The following is a 26,870-nucleotide window of genomic DNA, read 5'->3' as shown; positions in this document are numbered from 1 at the left end:
CCGCCAAACCGTCGAAACCGGTCCAAAAATCTCGAATCGACGACGCTTTCCGACAAGCTCGTTTCCTAGGCCTCCGTGCGTTGCGATTTTCACGGTAGTATCGACGCGACTAGGAGCGACGCGAGTAGGAGCGACGCGAGTAGCAGCGAGTCTGCCAAAATATCTGATACGTAGTCGGAGCGAAGGAACGATGGAAAAATTATCTTCTCGCGGAACCAGCTCGTTTATCTCGGAAACCATGTTTCTTCCGACGTGACGGCAGTCGTGATCACGGATCATTGTTCTTCGCTTTAGAGACCGCCTTTATCCACCGCGATAAAATTCAATCGGAAACCTATTGCCATACGGGAGGTGCCGTTGCCAAGCAAGCCACGAAACGATTTTGATTTTCCGATCGTGGAAATAAGCTTCGATGCTAACGTATCGAATCGACGTATCTCTTCTCGTACGTGTATCGATGTGTCGTTACACCTGGCTAAATATTCAACTTTTGATCTTTACGGGTACAGATACGGACGAAAGGGGGAAATAATTGGCTCGTGGAAAGTACGCGCGTGTGAAAAACCGCGAAACAGAAAGAAGATTGCTGTTCGATGGCTCGTAAAAAAAAAAGAGAGAGAGAGAGAGAAGGATCATCGAAAACAATGTCAGCTGTTCGAATTGTACGATAAACGGTTGTGTCGGGTAGCCCGTGAAACGCGTTCATCCTGTTGCAATCGTCGTACAAGCTGTTCCGGTAGATTATCGTTTCAACCATGCAGCCGCGTTAAATCGTTCCGTATAACGAATCGACGAGCTAGCCTTCGCGATATAACGAGCTGTTAAATCGAAGCATCGGTAATTTCGCTCGATCAAACCTCTCCGACGCGTAAATTTCGACTTTTCAGCAACGTCTATACGTCGCGCGTCGATGCACCGTTTCGTTTCGGATCGATCGGATCCGACCGCGAGTCACCGTCCCAGCGACAAAACGTCACCTCGTTTAGCCTCGTTTCATCCGTCGAAACTAGAATAAAAAGCTGAAATATATCGATACCTTAAGAGCGGATACGTCGAAGAGGGAAAGAAAGGGATTAGGTTTTTCCAGGCAACTTGATTTAATTGGATACGCGCGTTGGACGGTGGATGGTGGCGAACGCGAGTACCACCTATCGTCAAGCGTATCCGATTGCCAAAGGATCGGCTGCTGCCTGGAATTTTGATACGCCTGGAAACGTATATTCGCGCTGGGTCGAACGTCCTTGCGATACACCGTACGTATACATCGTAGCTGTTCAGAAGGTCAGAGGTGGAGAACTTGTCGCGAAACGTACGCTACACCAAGATTACGTTACAAAATGCGAGTTTGTCCAACGTGTTTGACTAAACTTTGAGGATGTGCCGTGATGCGGGGACGGAAGGACGCGGGGAAAACGCGGTTCTAATCGTACTCGAAGAATCCGAAGCATCCGTCGACGTCGCATCTTTTGGCAAATTGCGTCCATGTTACCCCGATGTCGCGGCATTTCACGCGGCAACTACATAAATCCTGAAACCCGTATCTCCTGTCCGGTGAAAGGTTAACGGTGAAATGCGACTACCATTTGCGAGGATAGAGAGTACGCGATACTGGCCGATGTCAAAGGAAGAGAAAACGAACGGCTACAAAGCGTCGAATCAACAGCAGCGTTAATCAGGCAAAGCATCCGAATATGAGAGCGTTGCCATCGAATTGCAATTTCCAATCCCATCCAGCGATGCCGAACCGGTCGTCATTCCCGATAATCCGATTTTCAGTCTAGCTGGAATACGCGTCGCATTCCCCTTTCGTCGAGTCTCGCCCGCAAAAACTAACCCTCGAGCAGCATCAGCGACAAACCGACGTCGTACATATTTGCGCGTTGATGAAAAGCAGATTCTCGCCGAATCGATACTCCGATCAGAAAATCATGGCGATTTTTGCCACGACACGTGACGGTGAACGCCGGTCGAATCGTCCAGCCGTCGCTTGGTTCCACGTGGAATCCGACGCCGGCGTCGCACCGCGTCTACCGTGTAACATCCGGCTAATATCGACGAACGAACGATACGAATCGGTCGTAACGTTAGTTAGATTCGTTGGCGAGCACCTTACGGATTAATCTCGTACGGTATAGATGTAAGCGTAAAAGGATGCCGCGAACCGAACCTGCGCTTCTAAAGCGCCATTAACCCCGTTTAACCTTAGCTTCGAGCCTCTTTAGTTTACCTATTCGTTGTACTCGTAAGCGACTCTATAATCGTACGTTTCTACTACACCTCCTTTCTCTTTCTCTGGTGAAATTTGTGGCGCAAGTGCGGTAACCGCGTCAAGCGGCGAGTTAAAAGTATCGCGTCGTACAGCGTCGAGTTTTCGCGATTAATTCGGCATTCGGCTCGGCCCTCTCGCTTTCGCACGGACAAACGCAACGCGATGAAATTTCATTCGTAGCATAGTGGTTTGGCCAGGACGGCGGAGCAAACACCGTGGCAAACGCTGGCCATGCACACCGCGTCGTTTATTTAACAGCTCTAATTGTCCAAGCTCGTTATCCCTGCAATTAGATCGAGGGAAATTTTAATCTGCCGTCTCTGTACCCCGTTCTCTTGCCTCTCTTTCCGCCTTTCCTTGCCAGATATTAAATAAAACTTGCTTCGAAGAAAAGATCTCTCGGATAACAGAAAATTAATCGGTCTGGGGTCTGTGGAGATTTCGCGAGCATCGTTTTTTTTTCTCTTGCCAGAAAATTCATTGCCGCCGTTTTAAAGCGTTTTAAAGAACGATACGAGAAGCGTTTAACTCGAGATGGGCTTGTTTGCAAGAAAACGATCGTCTCCGTTGCGTGATTTTTGCGGCTTAACGTTCAACGTTTAACGTTAAGCGCGAAATGGTGCAACGATACCGGTGGCGAGTAGAAATCTCGTACACGGAAAACAGCCGTCTCTACTCGTTGAAACCGACAAAACGTATCTCGCGATAAAAAGAGGCTGAGTGGCATCGAAGCGGCCTACGGTCTCGCGTAATAATCGATATCGTCCGCGGAAGCAGAAGGACAAAGCTGCAGCGACAGCGAATCGCAAAGGCGAAATTCGGGAAACGACTCGAGTCAGCAAACACGACTCGAGGAATCGCGACGTTGCTCGCGATAGTTTCGTCCTAGCTCGTCTTATCCCGGCTTCTACGCTCGCGACAAATCGATTTCGTTGTTTATCCAGCGGCATAGTTTCGTCCAGCTGGCAAAATTTTCACAAAAATAGACGACCAAGCTGCGACCGAGTTCTCGTCCAAGTCGACCGATTTTCCGCGAGGTTTACGTACAAGAGGAAATCGAAGATATTCAAAGACAACGAAAGCTTGCGGAATCTTTGAAAAATCCCGATAAAAATTGCGATAAATTTCCTCGCAAGTAGCGCAATCGTATCTTTGCCTATGATTTGAAACGCTTGGAGCGATCGAATTTCCATCGTTGCCGCTCCTCCTGTCCACAAATTTCTTCCGCCTCTTCTCTCTAACTTCCCTGAGTTGAGAACGTAACGTGCGTATATGCTTGCGTTTCGACTGCTCTACGGAATGTTTCCTTCCATTCCATCAAAGTTCGGAAGAAAAATGGTTCACGGTTCGCGCGATTAAAACCACCTTCCTATATCGATACGTCGTGCGAATATCATCGCTTCTCCGATATTTCATCCGGTATCGGCATCTGCGAAACTGTCGTTGAACGGAATCTCGTCGTTGAAGGGAACCTGGTCGTTGAAATTGCCTGTTTACCGTAATTATTTATCGAAGGAAGAAGGACAACGTGTATATTATTTAGAGTAACCGTTGCCGACAACAAGTAGCAAGGTGAAAAGAGAACGCACCATCGAAACAGAGGAAAAGTGGATCGATGCGCTTCGTGCCGTTGTCGTTTCTTCGGTTAACAAGGTGTACAGTCGAATGGCGAAAGTGGCGGAAAATTTAACGAGCTCCGGCTCGATCGCGATAAATCAACCGTAATCGGATTACATGGGTGCGAAGAACATGTAAGAATGGCGAAGAAACACCGAACGATTCCTTTATTTTACCGCGTGGCCTCGCTTCGTTTCAGGGGAACAACGCGAAGCAGCGTGGAGCGGCGCAACGGCACGTGTCCCTAATACTTATTTCATAATTTTTCAACGCGTTCAATCGCTTAATGGATTTTACGACAGAGTCGACCGAACCGACGCCACCCCGGCATCGTCCACCCCGGCGGAATTCTCCCCACGTTCCCAACAATTTCATCCCCACTGTGCAGCGACTCGCCATAAATTTATCACCGGATGATTTGTCGCCCGGTATTCTTTTTCCTACATTTACTTGAACCATTTTTCCCCGGTGCACCGACGGCTCTACGTGCACGGAGCAACGGTAAATGCGCCCGATCGACCCATTTTTCGCTGCCCATCCTCGCACACCCGCGCTTTAATAAATAGCGAATTTAAGGATGATCGATCAGACCGATAGATTGCCGCTGCGGTTCCCCTCCCTCTTACCGTTCCCCTCTTATCATTTAACTTTGCGCTACGAGAAATCTGCGACGCGCCGTTCTACCGATACAAACCAAGCGACCAATTAGACAGACTTTTTTCCAGTTAGGTTTCTGAATTTCCCTGGTCACGGGGATACGTTCGAAAGACTCGAGGTAGACTCGATTCGAATAGCCGCAGCACCGGAAATGGAAGAGCGGAATCCTCCGGTTGTCGAACGACTACTTATCGAGGCGGTCGCGACGCTTCGAATCTTCCCTCGATGAAACCTTTTCACCCGAATCTCTTCGATCTTTCGTCCTAAGGAAATTACACTTCTCAACGGCTGAAAGAAGAGACGGCGAGGAAAATTATACGCTGGTCTTCTTGTCTCCGGCCTTCCGTTCGTCCTCTTTTACGAACGAACGACATTCGCAGCGGAACTGCGCGCGAGAACCAACCGAAAAACTTTCCGCTTTATCGAACAACGAAAAATCGACATCGGTAACGTGATCAGTTCCTTTGTTGGCCGACATTCTCCGGCTCTCTGCGACGATAATATAGACAGCGTTCCCGGAGTTTCTTCCACCGTTTCGCAACGAACACCGAGCGCGTGCTTAGAGCGTCGAAAAACTTTGGAAATTTTCATGGCGCGCCGCGACGCGCCGCCGAGTTTACCAACGAACGGACTAGATTCGTCCTGCTCCTTTTATTAGATATTAGAGAGAGAGAGCTAAACGAGCTGCTCGACTCTCGACGCTTCGATTCTGCGCGTTGAACGAAGAATTCTCCTTGACCCAGAAATAATAGCAAACCAAAAGAGAAATTGTTCGCTCGTTCCTTCGACCCGGTCGGCCTCTAATTCCATCCAAACAAAAAGACATCTCCGAAACGACGAAAATAACAGTTCACCTGCGTACTCGACTCGCAAGCTTTCCTTATTCTCTGTACGTGGTATCGCGCAGCGAGCCAAATACGATCAAAGGCGAAACCATCGCTCGAAAGGAAAAAACGTTCGTTAACGAACTTTGTGAGCGATCGAGAGTAGCGCGAATTGGAGTGGCGAGTGGAGACGCGGTACAAAGTAATTTCTGTTTGATAGGCAGGACGCTGAGCACCAGCGGCGATTCTTCGAACGCGACTCTACTCGTTGAGCCGAGCCAAAAGCCAAAAAGCGCGGAAAAGAACGGTACGAAGAAAAGAAAACAGAGAAGAGAAGAAAAGGGGAATTATAGAACATCGTGCGGCTAATTGAGCGGATGACAGGCCTCGGTGGAAAGCAGAAACCAACTCGAAGAGAGCAACCGTTTCGTTTCGTTGGCGGAACGCGCGAGTGATTTCGAGTTGACGTGAAAAGAACTTGCCGGACTCTATCGCGTCCGCGAACAACGACGGATCCCGCCGTGGAAAAACAATTTGCCCCGCTACGTCTGTCTGCCAGGAAATGGCTCCGGCGATGGCTTTTATTTCGAGCGCGACTAATTCTGTCCGAAACGATATCGCGAGTAAAGTCTTCAACAGGAAAATGCAACGGAAATACGGGGGGGAAAAAGTAGCTGAAAATCTGCGTTTACCGTGAAACGGCGATTAAAACCGTATTCGTCACTCTTGCGGTTCTTTTCCTTTTTCATTTTTTTGGCGCGGCGATCCTTGCGACGATAGCCGCGCCCAATCGCTACGCCAATCTCCATCGTGCGGACGAAAACTGGACGAAATTGTTCGTGCAAGATCGAGCGTGGGAAAAACAGGGAGCGATTTCGTCGGGCGATTCGAATCGGTGGAAACGCGGACGGTTCGCGGACAAGTCTAATAGGGCCCACTGGATAACGACCGACCATGGAATCGTCCCTTCTGGCTGGACGGCTCTAACACCGTTTAAACTGTTGTCCAGAAACACCAACGCTTGCCCCTGATCGTTGGCGAATAACGTTTCCCTAATTGATTAGCGTGCTAGCAATAACCGGATATGTCGTCGCGCCGCGTGTGTCCGATATACGTGTCGTTTGGACAAATTCGACCAACGGGTAACCTGCTATGTATTCGGCCGTTGTTCGCGCGTTGGCGGAACAGGATCGACGACGATACACGCAGAAATACGGAGGAAACGAGCTTTCTCTCGGAGAAGACGCGTTATTAGGATCTCTTAGGAGAAAGGAAGAAGAGAAAGAAATTGAATTTCCGAAGCTGGTTTCGCTGCAAACTGTAGGAAGGAAAATTGGAGAGATTCGCGGAAGCGGGTAAAACCAAAGGTCGATCACAGGTGAAAGAGAGAAGAGAGAACGTTGGTCGAGTGCGAACCATCTCCGTCCCGATCACCTCCCGAGCAATTATAATCGAATATCGGCAATGGTTGGCAACGGCGACCGACTAGTTGCGATACTTTTTTCCCCGGGGCTTGATTGATTTTCGTTCGAGCGGCGTCGTTAACGAAGCAAATACGCGATAATTAAGAAGCTTTATGGGCCGGCAAGATTATCGGCCGATCGATCGTACCGATAGACATTTTTTCATAGAGCAGTGGCTCGCAACAGTAGCGTGGAGAAATACGCGCGCGACAGTTTGCCAGAGAACGATCCATCGTGGAAACGGCGCATAGAAAACCACCTATCCCCGGTAATTCTCATCGCGAATCACCACCGAGCATAAAGCGTCATTAACATCGTTAGCCGACGAGCTATTTGTCAATTTAATCGCGCGGCCTGCAGATTTTCATCGCGTCTGCTCGGCCATACGGGCGACTACCGATTTTACGTTCCACCGACGATCGTTTAATCGTTCGCGGTCGGCGAATCTTCCGCGAAGCCGGTTATCATCTGCTTATTAATTACGAACGCGAGTACGTCCCATCCGTTCGTATCTTTCTGAATACCTAACGTTCAGCCGAGATAAATAACCGAATAAATCGAGCTCGATCGTGTTCCCGCGAGGAATAACCAAAATTTCCCCGATATTTCATCGACCGCCGATCCCGCGTTATTTTTTTCTTTTTTTTTTTTTTTTTTTTTTTTTACGACTGCCGATCGTTTGACGAAAGAGAGAACGAGTAACGCTGCGTTCGACCACCGTATTTCTAATTTCAAAATCGAGCGATATTTATATTTTAACGTTGATTTCTGCAAGTTTGTGCGTCGTTGTAGCGATATCGATGGATCAACGTTAGTCGCACCTTTCCTCTTTCCAACGGAAAAACGTTCGATCGAGTGAATCAGCGAGCGTCGCGTGCAATACAAATCTCGAATACGAATTTCAGTCGTGAACGAGAAACGCCGCTATCTTTCTTCGTAGGTTTTTCGAGATGCGACGTTTTTCGGCAAAATTACTTTCGAACCAATGTACGGTTATCTGACATTCCACATGGCCGCTAGAGCACGGTGTTACGTTTGCTATTTCGCGGCTAGCAGGAAAATGAAACGAGCCAAGCGAATTTATGCGAGCCGCGACCGATTAATCGAAACACGCGAAAGATGCGGGGAAACGCGCGTATTTAAAAACCATTGCACGGCACGCCAGGAAAATTGCGTTCATAAATCTCGCGCAATTATGCGTCGATCCATATTTCTTCGTGTACGACAGCACGCGGCTAGGAAACTGAGCGCACGATCAAACCGACTTCGCTGTCAAGTAGCTAGCCACGGATACGCAATGCCTCGAATCGAATAATCGGAGACGCGCTCGAAGGAAATTTTCTTTTCTTACGCGTACAGACATCGTCTGGCCTTGTGACACGGCGCTGGGTAGTTGAATTTCTTAATATCGAAATTTACGCGCGAGAAAATTTTCCGCTGCGAAGAGTCGATCTCTACGAATTGGAACGGATGAAAAATGTCAATAGGTATCAGGAAATTCGGAAATTCCGTACACGATGAGAAGCATCGAACGACAGTGCCTGGTGATCTTTCACCGATTGTCGAACAGCGTCAAAGCGAAACCGCGTTATATCGTACGATATTAAATCAGGAGATTGATTACCTGTAATTCACGTCTAGTTGGAAACAAAGTTTCTATTCTATTTTAGTTAGTACTAAAAAGATGGATGAAAATTCCACGTTTACGCGTGATATGCAAGCTCGTAGAAGGAAGGATACGCGACAAATAACGCAAATCGTAAAATAAAAACTTTCGAGATACTTGGAGGAGATCCGCGTAATGCTTTTGGTGCAAGCTATTTTCCTTCTTGCAACGTACTTCCAACTCGCCGAGTCCTTAAAACTTCCCGAGACCGTCGCCAGTCTTGCAAGATGTTTCTCGGCCCTTCGAACAGTTCCGACACTCTCGATTCGAATATTATTCGGAGACGTTGATTCGTACCTGATAGATTCGTACTCTGGTAAATTGTTGAAAAACTCGTGAGCACGCGCGAACCCGCGGAAAAAGAAGGGAAAGGGCAGGGAGAAGCGAAAAGGAATGGAACGAAAATCGGAAAGAGAGAAGATAAATCGCATGAAATACGGGGAGATGGCGAAGGAGGCGGAGCGATCCGTTAGGACGAGGCCGCAAGGGAGAGGCGAAAGTTGGCGCGCACGAGGCCAAGTTCAAGCAACCTGGACGAAGAGTCGAGTTCGTTCTCGAAGCGACCACGTTCGTCGTAGAAGCCGTGTCCCTTCGGTAGACTCCCACGGGGCATGGCCAACTAAGATCGCTTTTGCTGCATTTGCCACTGCCTCGGGCTATCGTTCCCGGCTTATCTCAACAACGATGTCCGCATGGCGAAAGAGACACGCCGAAATAACTGTTTCCAAAGCTGTTCGACCATACTTTACCCACATCTTTTCCCACGAATTTACCTATTTCGGTCCGGTGAACGATCGCTCCGCGAGATATCGTCGATTCTCTGCTGACTTTGCAACCTTTTGAAAGCTCCGCGTTTATCACGCGTAGCTCAACGGCGGACACTCGTACGTATCTTAGAAACGCGTTTCTAGCTTTCGCGCTTTCACAGAGTCACCGTGAAAATCGCGCGAAACCGTTCAATCGCGTTGTATGATCGGTTTCCGTGCCTGCGACATTTTTCACTCGCTGGTTTTCGACGCTGGCGGCGCTTTATTCGATCACGTTGTGATCGAAAAGCGCGTTAAACTCGAAATACTAGCAACAAAAGCTATCAAGCTATCGGTGCTTCGTTGCGTAATATTACAGCGAATGTTATTACCAACATGTTTTAATAACCTTGTCGTAACAACGGAGTTTTAACAACGTTACGATCGAACGGTACGAGCTGAAAACCATTTGGGCCATTTAACGCTTGGCGATCGGACGAAAGCGCGTTCTTGCGAATAACGTCAAGAGCGAGAAAAAAGAAAAAAAAAAAAAAAGAAATATCCGATATATACCTATTTTTCTAAAAGCATTGCCTGTTGAGACGATCGACCAATCGTCGATTCGATAAAAGCATGCAACTTTAACCGACACCGAAACTATTCTATCGCCGATGATTTAAACGGAAACTGCAACTCTGCCAAGACTCTGACGTTCCTCGTTCCAACGATTTCACAAATTGACAAGGAAGAAATTCGCTTCGACTCCCTTTCCGCTTTCACTTTGCCTCGCTAAATATTCCCATTTTCCTGCTAATAGCAATAAAGTATTTGATCCACGTCTACCAACGTTTATTTAGCGAGTTTCTCTTCGGCTGTTTTACGAGAGCGTAACAACGATCGTGGTTAATAACTAACCGGCTTATCTCGCGGAGGAGGCGTCTTCTTCCGTCTTCCACGCGATTAATCGCGGCCGATGAAAAACTGGCGGGTTCCACGATTTTCCGGCCTAAACGAAGAAGGAAAAACGCAAAGACCGGCGAAAAAACGACGAGACTCGACTCTTGGCGCCATCAGTCACGACCACGGTGGCTCCATTATTTCTAAATCGATGTTCGAGCCGCGAAAAAACTTGTCGCGCGGGCGACTAGGTTCGATATTTCGTTATCTGCTAACGATTCGTTTCGCCACTTGCTCGCTGGTAATGGAATCCGATGCAAGTACCAAATACCAAATAAATGTACAGATGGAGGATAATAAATTGTATGCCGAGCGAGTCTGGTAAATATAGTAATATCAGATGATATTACAGGAGCATAAACGCACGTTAAAGTTACGTACTTGTCGTACCGTAGTAGTGTAGCAGCTTATCGCACGGGTAGAGATTTTCGACAAAAAAAATACACGACTGAAAATTAATATATTTTAGGCTACTGATATAATATATAATATATAATATGTAATAGAATAGAATAGATCGCACTTTGTCGATCGCCATCATCGATTATCGATAACGATTAATTAACGACTCTTTGTCGATCGCGTTTTTGGCCGCTTAACCGTTGACAAAGGAAGATGGGGAATTGAAACGTATGGAAAAGTAGACGTGGAGACGAGCGAGCATTCTGCGATTCTTTTCGCCGTCTGTTATAAAACTATGGACGTTGTAAAAAGTATTATTTAAATTATATTTTAAATACGTAAAAATAGGACGTAAAAATAGCGAAGCTCGCGCTTCGACTGCTAACGTCGCGTGGCAAACAGCTCGAAAGGTAAATCAGGCGGAGCGATTAAATAATAGGCAGAATGGAAGGTGGTGCTCGGTTGGCGGGCCCTCTGCTGCACCAACTAACACGGTTATGGATGGCGCGGCGCGAATAATCGGCTTTGCGGTCCGCTCGAGGCTCCTTCGAGTCGCGAGAAAGACGTGTATCGATAGCTCGTACGAGACATTACTCTTCGTAGACGGGTTCGATAATGGCCGGTGTCGCGCATCCAATAGCTGCACGAGCTTCCTCTTGGAATTCCGAGACGGTTTAACGTGTGCCACGACGGCCAGAGATTCTTACGGAGAAGTTTCTCGCCGATGGGTAATTTTATTTCGTGGGCCGCGTGGCCACCCCTTCTTCTTCGTCGTAACCTCTCGATCGAGAGGAAAGAGATTCGAACGATGCCTGAAATTTCGGAGAACGACGGCAATTTGTTACCATGGACGAGGTAAAATTAATAACTGTTCGGCAATTAGTATAGAACGTGGAGACGAAGCGTCGATACGTTGATACTTGCTCGGTTTATTATCGGTATCGCGGAAGCGAATACAGGCACTGTAAAAATAATTACTACGCGCATCCCTCTCTGATACACGAGACTAACGTTTAATTATTGGTCAGATGTAGCAGTGATTAATCAATGTTTACTAGACGTCGTGCAAATATTGGTTAAACGCTGACACCCGATAGTCGATCAATAATAAATTCGAATAGCCAGCCTGTCCCCGTTTCGCTATTACTCGCAGCAACACCATCATTTCGAAACGTGCTCGTTCCATTGTTCGTAAGTTACTTTCCAACAAACAACCGTTGCGTTGCATGCAAATTACATATATCGGCGTGCGGCGTTTTATTTATTTTCGAAATAAAGCTCTTCGTACGATTATCGATGGCTCGCCTATAATCTACGATACAACTATCGAAACGGAGAGAAACAAAGTTACGGCAAGAAACGTAAAGTAATTTCAACGGGCAACGAGCAATAGCAAGCGTGATCTTATCTCATCGAACGATATCGATTTAAATCGTATACGAAAACAATTTGATACAGCTATCGATAGTCCGATATCTCTTTGTACGATACTAGCTTGTCCAGACAGATATACCTTAGGAAACGAATAATTCTCTTCGTTCCGTTTCTCCTGTTTGAACCGTTATCGTACTCAAATTTCTTCCGCAGTTTCTCCTCCTCTACGATTCTTCCATCTAATTGTCGCGTATTGTTGTCGCGATCGAATCGAGCGTCCGACACGTGCCGTTAAAAGCGACCCGATCTTTTTATCGCCTCTCGATAGGTCGGTAATGTCGTGTTTATCGGAAGCGTTGATCGCTGGAAACCGAAACGTCGATCGTATAACGTTAATTAAATTGCTGTACGTAGGAAATAAGCCGATGTTTTCGCGAGTCGGGGACAGGGGGAGACCGTTCGCCGGCGTTACCGCATCGAGTGTCCGGTAGAATTCGCTTCGTAGTCGAAACGAAAACGATGCCGAGAGCGCGATTCCAGGCTATGGAAACTTGGAAACTCGCGCGAAACGGCAGGACGATCCATCTTTGGCGTAACATCGCCACGAGAACAACGACCCTGGGATATCCCGAATTGATAAACACCAGCAGTTCCGCTCGTCTATCGGATATTCGAGCACTCTGTTCGGTTCGGCTGCCTATTTGCCGGTTATCTCGCCGCCGTTCCACGCTTCCAACTATCTCGACCGCCCAAGCAAATGGAATCCCCGATTGCATCGTGCTGCCAGATGTTTCGACGTTCTTCCGTCCGCGTATCCGAGGGCCCCGTCGATTCCACGTTCCCCTCGGCTACGCGGTTTATTAGGAATCTGATCGAATAATTATCGGCCGAGGTACGACGAGGATCGGCGACTCACGCAGAATTCCGACGGAATTCGACTATTAAAATCCTTTTAATGGGCGTTGCAACTGCTTTCTTCCGGTTCGATCAGCGGGCTAGAAGGGAGAAGCGAAGGCTGGACAGAGCAGCGGCGATGATTTCGAGCTTGGTTGGAAAACGATCGCGAAAGTATCGGTGGATGAGCGATGGTAACTAGCCGTCGAATTCTCGTTAACGTGGCCGCGCCCCTAAACCACCGATCCACGCGTGTCACACGCCGTAATTATCGGCGACACCGGTTCCAAACTCGTCGCCAATCGAACCGCCACGAAATTAGTCACCGCAATCATATAGCGGGCTACCGAGCACGCAAATATTTTATCGATAACCGGCTACGTGATTCCGATCGGCACGCCAATTGCCCATCGAATATACAAGAATCTCCTCCGTTTCGATTCCATCTCGCAAATATGTCGAATTCGCTGCTAATTACCTCTCTGCAAGCCCGATCCGATTCGTCCGTTCCCGCTCATCCAGCCTTCGTCGTCTTTCTCTCTTATTCGGATAAATAGTATCGCTGGCAGTGATACGCGGCAACGTGCTGAGAAACGCGTCTCGCTGCCTAAACGATTGCATCGAACCTCGCCTCGGTTCGGTCGCAACGTGCCGCCGCGTAAATCGAGAAACGCAGCAGCGAGATTTCGCCGGGCCAACCATCCAGCCGCCGATCAATCCGATCGGATAATTAGCATCGGCGAAACGTCGAAGAAACGCGTCACCGTTTTCACATCGAAACGTTACGCGCTACGTAATTACGCGCCTGTGTTACGTAACCAGAGGCCACGCCCCGTAAACAGCAATTTCCTACGACTTTGCCCGATCTCGTTCGATTCGTCGACCAGTCGTACCGGCCAACTCGATTCCGAGAGTAGCCGCCAATAAGAAAAGTCAAGCGGATCTTGGTAATTGTCGATAAGTTTCGTTTCGACGGACCGATCGTTGGGATCGTAGCTGACGCGTATATCTCGTGGAGCGTGCTTTTCGATTTGCCGCTCGAATTTTGAAGATATTCGGGCTCGTGCGTCTTCTAGTCGGAAAAAGAAGGATGAGCTTTCGCGGATTAAGAGGACGAAAGCGAAGGTACGATTAAACTTGGAGCGGGCACGCGATAGACACGCAGAGCTAACCCATTTTTGTTTAAATCGACCATCGTTAGCACTCGTGCGCGAGTAATTAACGGTTTGGCGGTGGCAAGCAAAAATACAGTAATTGTCGCAATCTACGAAATATAATGGTAAAACCGACCTCGTTAATATTCGTCCACGTTGCCGCGAATTTCATTGGCAAGCGGTAATCACGGGAGCGGGACTCGCTGCTTTCGCCTGTCGTTCCACAAACTGTATCCTGTAATCGATTTAACGCTCTCATCTTTGTACGAGAAAACAAACGACGTTCCGATTCTCTCGGCGACGCATCGCCGACCACTTTTACGCGAAAATCGTAACACGCGCGTTACTCGCCTACTCGTTCCTTGATATTTCCATTTGCCTTACAACCCGGAGACGAAGTTTTTCGTATCGTCGAAGCGGAAACGTAACAGACAGACAGACAGAAAGAGACAGAGAGAAGAAGTGGCGCAGCTACAGCTGGTCACGCATAGGAGAGTTGGTAAATAGAGCGAATCGAAGGAACAATCGCGCTGGTATTCTATTTCGCGCGAACCACTTTTCTAGGAGCGTTATCGAGAAAGACGGAATACGCGTATGCTGCCAACGTCGAGCGATCCTTACGCGTCGTCGTATCGCGACCGCGTGCTTTTCTTTTTCCCCTCTCTTCCTTTTAACAGCAGCGTTGTCGCTACTCTACTCGCGTTTATCGATCGTCGAGCCAGTTTACGAGATTAACGCGTCTGCGAGGTCGTTGCGAATTTAATATTCGTAAGCCGGAGAGTTTTCGTGCTCTCCTTCTCGATATACCACACTAAATTTAGTTTAGCAAGTATTTACAATTACCGGCGTGGCTTCCTCTCAAGGAGGCAAAGACCCGGCGCGTTCAATCTCGACGGAACGGCACGCGAGCAAGAAACAAGAGCAAACACGAGGAAAATTAACCTGCGGGCGGGCGGTTTGGCATGGAAAAAAACTGAGCGGTACGCGGCAGCCGGGGCCGGACGTTGGAAAAATCCCCCCGTACCGCATTCGCCCTTCTAAACTACCAATCACGATCGTAGAAGGGTAGCGGTGGTATCGCCGCAGGCCAGAACAAAGCCGACCGCATCTACTTTTTGTCCGCGTCAATTCGTACAGTGGCCGATTATCGGCTTCCCAAAGAGAAGAATTAAACGGCCGTGCGGTTTCGCGTTCCCGAACGTGTCACGTCCCAAAATCCCGCGAAATTCCGTCGTCTCCTCGATATTAACGCGCGTCTCGATTCGCGCTCCCATAAACCACGACCATATTACAGGTTTCGGCTCTTTCGATAGCGTACCTAAAAACTGTTCTCCGACTTGTACTCGAACACGCGGGTCTGACGATCAACGGCGAGACCGTCGTCGAATCTTTTCCCTTCCGCCGAAATTCTCTGATCCCTCGGATTCGATTGAACGCGCGGCGCGCCGCCTAGATTTACATTCGATTTTCTTCGGTGCGCAACGCGGTACGTATCTCTGGCCTCGAATCCAGGTCGCGCTTATTCGCTAAAATATCCGTTCCCTTTTCCTTCGAAACGTGGCGTCTAGTTACGTGGCGTCGACCAACTGTTTCGCGTCGCGGCTAATATATCTTTCCGCTTCGTCCTTTTCTTCCGCTCGTAGGTACGGTGTAACTTGCGATCGTAAAGCGTATTATTTGAAAAGTGTATTATTTCCACGGCTGCGTCAACGATCGAAACGTTTCGATTCTACCGAAACATCTTCGCCTGCCCGTCAAACTTTCAGCTATTATCGAGAAAAATCTCGGTTTCGTTCTCCTCTCGCTCTGTGTTGTTTGTTGCCCGATTCGATCCTTTGATCGATATACCACATACCTCGTGTATAGGCAGGATAGACAAATGGAAGAAAGGGAATGGAGAAAAAGCACGAACGCCAACAATTATCGGATCGATGCCGTTATTATCTGTTGTTCGTTCTCTTGAATCTCTTACGTTGCATGCGGCCGATATTTCGCACCCCGGATTCGTCACAGCGATTGTCCGCGAATTACCGAACAACGGAACGACCGTAAACAACGGACGACGATGTCCAATTATTTCGTTTCGTTCGAGAGGGAATTGCAGACACGATCCGGATCTTCGAGAGCCACTCGTAGTTATTTCGGTCGCGCCTATAGATACGCTTGGCCGCTGCACGATTAAACGCGCGATAACCCGAGAGCTGCCGTCGATTACCGCGTAATTTCCGAACGAATATACCGATTCCGAGATTCCTTCGCGTACGAATCGACAAATTCTCTGTGCGTAGTTTCGTTGTGTCTCCGTGTGTCAGTCGCTTCGAATCTTGCGGCTACGCACAACGCTCAACATCGAAATAAGTAGCTTAAACGGTGTAAGAGTGGCAGATTTTTCTAGAAATATTCGCCACTTGCAACGGCTCCTCGAGGTTTAGCTCGTTAAGAAGCAAGCTACGCTACGTCTCGTTCGTAATTTCCTTTGTGTGGATGAAACTCTCGGTTGAAGAATTAAAAGCGTCTCGATAAAGGTAAGACGACGTCGGTGGGAAAAGTCGTGGATAAGGCAGGCAGGAGCGTTATCGCATCGACCGAAAGGCCACTTTACTTAACACCTTCGGACGGAGGTAGCCTCGAAGGTTTAGGCCATCGCCACAATTTATTCTCACTAGCGTTCGCAAAGAAACCGTGCTGGAGAAAAGAGGATTGCCTTCTCTCGGTAGAATAACGGAACAAAATGCTGGAAACGATAAATAAAGGGAGATTCGCGAGCCGGTTCGGTGTCGGGCCGCGTCGCGCATCGACGCGGAAGTGTACTCGTGGATGCTTATTCCGCGACGAAAAATCCGATATCGTATTTCGACGAGCGACAGGAAGCCCGTTCGCGAAACTATTAATTCTAGGATTCTCTACGACTCTGTTCCTTCCATTTCTCCGGGCTATTTACGAGGGGGTACGTTTCGTTCCAACGTTAACCATTTTAAGCATCGTTACAAAGGAAAGCGGCGAGATCCGCGTAAACATTCATTTTTATAACGAACAACGATGCTTGCGCGAGAGTGCTCTTAATTTGCTTCGCCGCTTTTCTTTCCTTTCTCAAACCAGGTCGTTTCTTCGCCAACCATCGTTCGATTCCTTTAGCAACGTTTTTACCGCTCGAATCGATAAATACCTCTAAGGATATTCTCACCGAGTCGATCGATTCTTCGTCTACGTCCGAGTAGGCTAAAAATAAAATATCTGTACAAAATATGTACATTTCTTTTTTTCCTTCGATCTCGTTTCGTATCGCGATCCAATTAATACGCGAAGAGCGCGTGCGCGCGCGCGAGAAAGAGAGAGAGCGAGAGAGAGAGAGAGAGAGAGAGAGAAAAGGGGGAAAAGAAAAGTTAATCCAAAGACGCGACTCGACCGACGTCTTTAGTTGCACGAGTGTTTGCTGAAAACACTCGAGTGGAGGATCGACTCGTGGATGGCGGATGAAAAATAATTTGCATATGCATATTGCGGATTCAACGAGCCGTCTGCCGGCTCCCTGTGCCACCCCCACGCCACGTCGAGCCTACGCCAGCCTGACGCAGAGCGCTTTCCAAGCCACAGCCACACATATTCGCCTGTCTTTTCGCATCTTCGTTCGGGTCTCCGAGAGAGGAGCGAAGCGGTTCTTTGAACAGTCCAGCTATCTCAAAGCTTGCCGTCAAATTACTCGAGCCGGCCGTATGAAAATCGCTACGCTCGAACCTTGTCTAAATTGCAAAGCAGTCCGATGGACGCAGCTCGAGCCGAAATCTTCTCAAAGAAACTCGCGTCTCGACAGGAGAGGCGCAGTTTCACCGGTTCTTTTATTAACGACGCTGAGATTCTCGCATCCCGTGATGCGAACGCGAACCTTCTTTTTCCATCGAAGCGTCTTTGTCGATAATTTTGTCTCCGCGTTGCACGAGAAGATAGAAAATTGTAACCTACTTTGCTTTAAATCGGCGATATATTCGTGGAATACGAATTACTGAAAATTCAGCGAACGTAATAATAGTCTGTTTTCGAGGGGAAGAGAGAGACCGGTCAAAGGCTTCTTCTCCGTTTCGTCGTAGCGAGCAAATATATTCCCGGTAGCGATAAAAAGTGAGATCGCGCGTCGAGTTGTACGGATCCACTGTTTTTAAGCAGAAACGTATACACACGTAACTGGAATGCGCGGTCGATTTTCGACCTTTTCAAGCTTCCTTAACGCAGAAAAGTGTCCGGCGCGTAAATCATTCGCTATAACGAGCTTGTATGGCACGCTAATAGCGTATGAAACACCGAGACATCGACTAGTCGAAAAACGAAACGATAAATTCGTAATAAGCAGGATGGCTCGCTACTGAATATTCGTACCGACGTTGGGTTTTCCCGTGGCCGCTACTACCACTTTCATATTTATTGGCCATTACACCTCCATTAGGGGTTGCTGATTCTCGCTAATTATTTCCTAACCGTAACCGGAAACAATCTGGTCTAACGTTTAGATCGCGAAGAGAGAAAAATTGCGTCGTTATTCGTTATTCCGCGCGAAGGAAAAACCGATTGTTCTTGAGGAAGAGCTTCTTTCGTTTTGGTTGTAGTTTTGCGCGATTCTTTGGATATCGTCGCCTCGCGGAGAACGACGGTGACACGTCGGCTCGTAAAGTAAGATCGTTTCGCGGCCGATGGACGCTCGGTGGTTGGCGAGTAAAGAAACATAGTTGCGAAATCGATCGGCTTTCCATAATTTCCCGGTCAACCGCGTAATTTCCGGGAAGAATCGAGGCTAACGAGAGCATCGTCGCTTATCGCCAACGGTACGCGCCAGCCACGTTTTTTCACAGCCTCTCTCCTATCTCTATCGATGAAGTTTAGGACACGCTTTTGCTTCTCCATGAATATGTAGTACAGTGTACGGAAGCTGCTGCCGATCGGGCCTCGGTGCGTAACATCGAGCGTACCTAACGTTCCCTTTTAAACGAGTATTACGAGGAAAAAATCAAAGTTTTATACTATTTTGTTGATTTACCAAACACACAGATACGTTCTATTAGACGCGATATCGAAGGATTCGTAAAGGAAATAAGCCGTACGCAGATAGGTCGTACGCAAATCGAAATTAACGTTCTTATTACGAGTAATACGATTCGCTCGATCGCGAATCGAAGCGTTCGAGCGTCGGTAAACAAAATTTTACGTCGAGTTAACGAAATCGTGGCCGGCTATCGTTAAACGGACGCGAGTCGATTTTCCGACGAGGTAAATCCGCTTTGTCGCTGAAGCATCCGAACTTGATTTCCGGGCAATCTTATTTTCGAATTGGCGGGGGGGGATCGGTCGATGACAAAGCGCAAACAAAACTCTCGACCGCTTTTTGTCGGAGTAATTAAAGTGAAGCACGTTCGCGCGGCTACACGTGCATGCGTATATCGACGAATCGATTCTCGCGGCATTCTCCTCGGGCAGAGGCGAAGAGGCAAAGCGGCACCGCCGCTTCCCACCATCTCCGCCATCGCCACCGTCAGGACTCCGGCGAAACTTTAAGCTCTACTTATACCGTCAATCACCCAATCAAGCGGCAGGATTTCCAAGTTAAATCCTACTTAAATTTTAAGTAAGAGGGTTCAACGACGGCTTGCTTCGCGCTAGAGAGAATACGCGCGCGAATTTTGAACGCCGAGCCGATAATCGCGCTACGAAAATGCCATTCTTCTTCCATCGGTATCCCCTTCGAACGCTCAGACCTTTCGGTTCTCCTCCCTCCTCTACCGATCCATCCACCATCCCATCCGAATACCATTTAAACGTACCCATAACTAAATAAGTAAATTCGATCGCCACTTTTACGAACTTTACTCGCATTCGTCAGATAAATGTATTCGCGTTCACATCGTTTCGCGAATATTCGTATCTATGACGTTTCGAACGTAATCAGCGATATGAGATATATCGTGGCAATTGAGATAGTACAGATAAGTATAGCAAGTATTTGCGAGCGAGTGAATTTAATGGCAACGTTAAACGGCCAGGTAAATCGACAAACTTCGAATTTTGTCTAGTCCCTGTAGAATATCGTTGAGAACCGGGTATATAATTGGCTAGCTGTCGACGGGGGGCGTGAAATAACGGCAACCGTGTTAAATCAAGCTGAAGGTGAGATTTCGGGGTACAAGTCCGAGATAGCGAATCGACTTCGAGAAACGTGTTTCCAGCGACATCCTCGTGTCGAAACAGATCGCGCGTAAACGTTCTAACCTAACAGGTATTCGATTTTCGCGTCGTTGGTAACGAGTCTAATTTCAGAAAGGACGAAAGTCGAATTCAGATTCGAGTGAGAAAATCTCGATGACCAAAGGCAGCGACTCACGATGGCCAGATCGTTCGAATTCTCGTAAGGGTGTGCACGCTTATCGAAGAAAGTTTTCGGTTTCGCCATCTTTTTATAGTTGTTCGACTATTAAGGTAAACCGATCCTATTATATTCTATTCGCGAACGATCCACCGCCGTCGGAATGAAATATAGAACGACGAATAAACGTTCCTACATATTATACCATATGATATAACCATCGGCGCTGCCTCTGTCAAAATCTTACGGTATTTTATGGTATATCGGCTGCGAAACGTACGTCGGTTTATCACGCGACGACAGTTGGTCGAACGACGCGATTATGCGCGTAAAGGATGGACTTTGAGGCAAAAGGCAAGAAACAGCCGCGAGAATGAACGGTATTTTGTTGTGCAAATGAAAACTTAACTCGACCCGTTGACTTTTTCTGCTTATCCAGCCTTTAAAGCGCCGCGCCGTTCAGCAGCGGGCTGTGCTCTTTCGAGCTTACGTTTTCGATCGAGATAAAGCTTCTGCTTTCCATTAAGCGTAGTACATTAAGCGGAAATTACAATTATTATTTCGACTCGATCGATTTTAACTATATGAGACAACTATCGCGATTATGCGTCGAATTACTCGCCGATTGGCTGATCGTCCGAATGCACGACAAACATCCCTAACGTTCTCCAGCCGTTGCAATTTCTACCACTGGCATCCGCGTTCCTCCGAGTCTCGTTTGCCCTTTACGCGAGAGGCTCGATATATCCGAGCGTACAATGTCGATACACCGGCGCGCATCGATAACGATGCCGGATAATGGAGAGAAAAGATCGTTCGTCGCGTTATCTAGTTCACACAGGCTAGACGATCCGCGTACGGCTTGGAATGTAATAACAGGCAACGCCGTACACTCGATATTTATCGCGGTAAAAGCCACCACGGCAATCGATAATGACGAACGTTCCGCATTCTCTGTGCGCACCGACGCCAACTCTTTTTGCCGCAGAGAGAAGAGAACTCGCACCGGGCTTCCGTCTCGTTTCCTTTTGCCGTTTTCATCTCGACGCCGGATCTGTACTTCGCTAGAATATCGAGCGAATTACGTCGACCAGCGGTACCGTTACCTACCATTGCGCGGAAATCTTTGCCAGCACCTACTATCGCCGTTGTTTCCAAACACCGTGCATCGTTTACTCGACACCCTTGCGATAACTCGTTGCCCGAACATCCTCCAAACACCTGACCGATTTGAATCTCCGTTTCGCTGCACTTTCGATAGTCTCGATGCCTGAACGAAATAGCTCAGCCGTTTGGCAAACAATTTTCCTTCGAAATGACGCAAGGAATACACGCGCTTAACGAACGCCGCGAAATAAATAACGTTGTTGCACCGTTCGAACACCACACCTTTCTTCTCTATAGCATTCGATGAAAGTTAAAGTTTCTTAATGAATCTTACTCTCTAAAATCGTGCTATAGAGACTTATTAAACGTTAACGTTCGGCAAATGAACACCGATTAGATCTCGAAATAACTTGTATAAATGTTCGAGAAAATCTGTCGACGAATCAAAGCCTTCGCAGAGCGAAACAGTCGCGAAGCAAATAACGGTGACCAAGCAGAGGAACACCGAAAAACACCGGAGCAAATAGGAAAAAGAAATTAGCGGACATGTCGCGGCAAATGAATATTCGTAGCGACGTTCCGCGCGTGTAAGAAGGAAAAAGAAAAAAATCGACGTTACAGCGGGCACGCGTTGAAAGAGGTCCGCACGCGTGCGACAATGAACGTGCATGACCGCCAGTGTGAGTTTCGAGACGAGCGAGCAACGACAATGAAGCACATCCGCGAACGAAAAAGATTCGACTGGTTCGTTGGCGTTCGTTGGCGTTCGTTGGCATTCGTTGCGGCGGAAACGAGCATGGACGATCCTTCCTAAAGAATGGCAATAGCGGGCTACGTTTGATTTCATTAATCATAAGCATCGAGAGATATCCGATAGGAGGAAATGAAAAGCGTTCTGTCACGGTCTACGTCGCATCCTGCGCCAAGTGCTAAATATACGATGTGCTCATGCTGTACACCGGCCTCTCCGAACATACGGCTCACAATGCATCAAATCGCATCTGCCTTTGTACAATCGTCACGCGCGTTGCACCTCGCTTCGATTGTTCGATACCGGAAACAAACTGCGTTACCGTCACCTGCTGCCACCGCTGCCGCGCCACGCTGCTGCCCCTTCCGGCCAATTTTCGGACCTTTTTTACGCATCGCCTGATTACCCTGCACGCAAATTGCCAAGCAGCCAGCGCCGCTTCGCTTCGAATAGTCGATAGACGCAGCACCTACTAAGTTGTCAGGCCGAAACGCTCCAAGCTATGTACAATCGCTGTCACGAAATTGATTCGACGTCACGAGTTCGACAGGTTTACACCAACACCGATTCACCGTACGATCCGTAACAGATCACTCCTTCCTTAAATTCGATATTCAAACATGGCGATATATAACAAAGTATCGTTATTTACTTACGTGTATATATATATATTTGTACCGATTGTACGTCGTATCCTACGGAATGAACTCGCTACAGCCCGAAATCCCAGATCCTTCGCGCACTCGACGACGTTGTTTGCTCGCGCTTTGAAAACTACCAAACGACTATTTGCGAAAATAAAGTTTACTATGGAACGAGAGTTTGCGACAAACAACGTAGGTACGCCAACCTATACACGAGCGCCAATGTATGGCAACGAGCGGGAAACGAACCACGTGTCCAGGCAGTCGATTTCTCGCTCGACGATGTGAAAATATTCTCGCGGCAGGCGATATAACGAGAGCAACGAACGGCATCGTACAAAGAATAAGCAGGAATTCTTACCTCGTCTGAAAACTGAAAGCTGGTACGCGTTTCTTGTCGAGACAATCTCGCCGTACGTTGCAACAAGGGCGTAATTTGTATACGGCTTGGTACGTTCACGCGCGAAAGAAACTAACGCTTAGAGCAGGTTGACACGAGGAACGCGTGATAAAAGTACACGACACGGATATTTAGACGGAACGACGGGGCGTGATTTTTCTCCGCGACTCGAACGAAATATCACGTTTACCCCTTCGGATTAACGCGTGCCGGACGACTGCAAATCGTAGGTGGCGTTAAAAGATTCCGCGCGAAAACAGCGACATCTCGGACGGCTGTGACAATTCCACGAACAAAAGTATTGTAAATTACATAATAACATCGGCAACCGAGTACCTCGTATTTTCGCGGATACTGTTTCACCCGACTACTATAGCTGTTTAAATTTATCGTTTCGCTGGAATAATTAATCAGTCCTTAATTTAAATTTATGAAATAATACGTTTCGTTAGAGGCGAAACTCGAGGTCGCGTCAAATATTTATTTTCCCTCTTTCCATAAATTTACGAACGAATGCGACGCGAAACAACGTTCTTTTAGCAATTATTTATGCGTGCTTTCTAGACAGAAAATCAAGAACGTGATCGTTCACCAATTCCGTGTGCCGTTATTTAACGTAACGTTCAAAAACCGTGCTATATTCGCGTCATCAACGCGGTCGTCTTGTTTAATCGCGACGAACTCTTTCCTAACGAATGTCGGCGCTTAACGTTTTGCGATATTTTTGTCAGCGATATTCCGGTAACGGATATCGCGGTATCGCGTTGCAAAACCGATGCGCGCGATACATTCTTTTCCGCGCGTAATCGACGAAACGTTTTAACGCAGGTAGAACGCATCGTAAAAATATATGAGCCGATAAACGGGCCAACGGTGTTTACGTTAAGCGAAAGTTTATATGGGATGAAATCGGCAACGAACCGATTTCGTCGCGCGAGATTCGCTGCGTCGGAAAACCACGGAAAGAAAAGTAAACGAGCGGAAAACGAATTCGTATTTGGAATCGTTGTGTTCGAAAAGTGAGAAGTCAAGGCAGAAAGCGGTCGAGAACTATTTTCGGCTTTAATAACAAGTCCCCTTGTTGTTGTTGTCGTCGTCGTCGTTTATCTCTTCTGTAGCCACCTGCCTTTTTTAACTTTCGAGACGCCGAAACTTTGTAGACGTCGAACGGATACGTTTAAAAGGGACGCAAATAGACTTGGACGGTTTATCCGATTCTCAATTATCGGCGTTCATCGATGGAGGAGAACGACGAGAGAGAAAGAAGAAAATACGTTCTCCGCCGATATCCTTCTTTTCGTTTTAACCAACGAGAAGGCTTTTCACCTAGCATCGACTCGAACCAGACTCCCCGAACGATTTTTCCCGATAGACCGAGTTCGGTCGACGACTCGAAGGAAGAAGGAATAACGCAGCACGTACTCGACGAAGGTGGAAAGTTCCGTGCGTGAACGGAATTAAAAATAGCGATCCTAAAGTCGGTATCATATCGAGTAGAGAAGGGTAATGGAAGAGGGTCGATAGGAAGACGAGTTTCACCCGTTCACGGTAACCGACCGTCAACATTCGACGCGGAGCTTCTCTTTTTCTCGTTTAATCGTTCGATACGATCCACCGCGCCGATGTACCATGCCCATAATTTTGATTAAACCGCGCTTCTCGATTCGTACTAATGCGAGGGAAAATTTTCCAGTTGGACGAAAAATCTTGTCGTTCGCCAATCGTCTATGATCGTCAAAGAGAATTCTCCCTTTTCCCTTCCTACCCCCTACACGCCCACCCTCTCCAACCAAGGTTCAACCAAAAAATTTCAAAAAAAAAAAAAAAAAAAAAAGAACACGCAGTTTCTTGTCTACGAAACAATCTGTATCGTAAGAAAAAAACAAAAACGCCATCGGAGAGAAGCAAACTAGGAAGAATTAGGAAACATCGACGAATCGCAGACTAAATGATGTAATAGACAACGACTCGTCGTACGGAACGACGTTAAACCTTCCAATCTCCGTCTAATTTCCATAAACCAGACGCGATAAGATCCCGTCATCTCGCGACGAACCTCGGATCGGCATCGCGCTCGGCTAGTAGTCGCCAAGCACGATCGCTCTATTCGATCCGAATCTTATTGTTAGCGAAGGATAACCTGGTGTCGTAATGGAACGGATCGGGTGTTGAAAACGTAAAACGAGGGGTCGAAGGGGCAACGTCGCTGTTACAGCTAGGGTTAATAACCGATATATCTTGGACCGAACCGGAACCGGATTCACATTCGTATCCGACGAAATGCCAGTATATACGTACACATCGAACCACTTACCATCGAAATCGTCACGATTTCGTCCCCTCGTGGCTGCATCGAATCACCATCGATATCCGTTATAGTCCCGAAGCTGTACGTAGTATACCGTAGAGTATCCTCACGATTGGTAAGCAAATCACAGCAACCGAGAACGCTTACGTATTCGATCCTTGGTCTCGCGTACGACACTCGTTTTATCGTCATGTAGCAAGTAATCGTCACATGAGCGCGATCCTCGGCCACACGGAGCCAATGATCGAGATCGAGCTTGTTCGGTGGGCGATATAGCGCGGATCCGACGACATTCGACGATGTCACGGCTACCGATTGGAAAACGCACGCGTGTTACCGCGTACGAATCGAACGAAGCGAACGTTCGCCGATCGCGAGCACTAGCTTTACAGGGGGGCGGGGGAAAAAAAAGTCTCGCGAGGGACAACGGAGATTCCGAGCTCAACGTCCGCGTAGCGACTGGCGCCCGACACCTCCACCCTTCCGACAACACCCCAACCACCGAACGTACGCGACAGACAAAGAGCGACTAAGCAGCGCGAGCGGAGCGATTGAGAAAGCTGCCACGAGAGGCGCTAGCAGCGGGACGAGGCAAAGGGTGGGGATTGGCTGGCTGGTTGGCAGGAGAGCTACCCTACGCTGACTAGGCCGTGGCAGATAGAGAGGGGCAGTCAACGGAGAGAAACCGCTAGTCTCGCCCCTACTTTCCCTCCGACTCCTTCTCACCCTCGCGCTTCTTCCTTCGCTCTTTCACCCGCCCCCGCCCCCCGCCCCCGGCTTCGAGCCGCTTCGTGCGCTGTTTCGCTCTTTCCTACGTGCTACCTATCTTACCTTTTCGCAATTTTCCTTATTGGCATAAGTAAATCGATAAGAATTAAATTTTACACCAAGCCAGATGGTTGACACTGTCTTTACGCGATCAGCGTCCTATCGATTTAACGAAACGCGTTTTCTCGCCTCCTGTTTCTCTTTTCGTTCGTTTCTTTTATCGCGTTTAATTGTTTTTATCGATGATAGACTGCACGCAGTCCCGCGAATGGATAATGGTAACGTAATTGGCTATCACAAAGTCAATATCGTGTTCGTTTAACGAAATTCCGCATCCCTGCTTCCTGCACCTCTCTCTCTCTCTCCCCCCCCACCCTTTCCTATCTACCACTGTCTCTCTCGTTCTATTTACCACTTGCAACGTTACAGTTGAAATGTATTTTGCAGGCAAAAGGAAACAGCGAAAAATGAAACTTTGCGCGATCCGACTAATTAGTAAGTCGATACTATCGATGTCGCTGAT

At 47.9% G+C, this 26,870-nt stretch overlaps 1 protein-coding gene across 4 annotated transcripts in view; it reads right to left on the bottom strand.

Moving 5' to 3' along the window:
- LOC139998245 (uncharacterized) overlaps window positions 1-26,297 on the bottom strand; it is a 142,133-nt gene extending 115,836 nt beyond the window's left edge. For all 4 annotated transcript variants that reach the window (XM_072022656.1, XM_072022657.1, XM_072022658.1 and 1 more), the window contains exon 1: window positions 25,586-26,297. The gene's annotated coding sequence lies outside the window, so the exon portion shown is untranslated. The remainder of the gene's footprint in view (window positions 1-25,585) is intronic.
- Between the last annotated feature and the right edge of the window lie 573 nt (window positions 26,298-26,870).

Source organism: Bombus fervidus, chromosome 2 (genome assembly GCF_041682495.2).
Source record: "Bombus fervidus isolate BK054 chromosome 2, iyBomFerv1, whole genome shotgun sequence".
NCBI lineage: Eukaryota > Metazoa > Arthropoda > Insecta > Hymenoptera > Apidae > Bombus > Bombus fervidus.
Note: the sequence above shows the minus strand (reverse complement) of the source record. Positions and strands in the feature narration are given on the sequence as shown.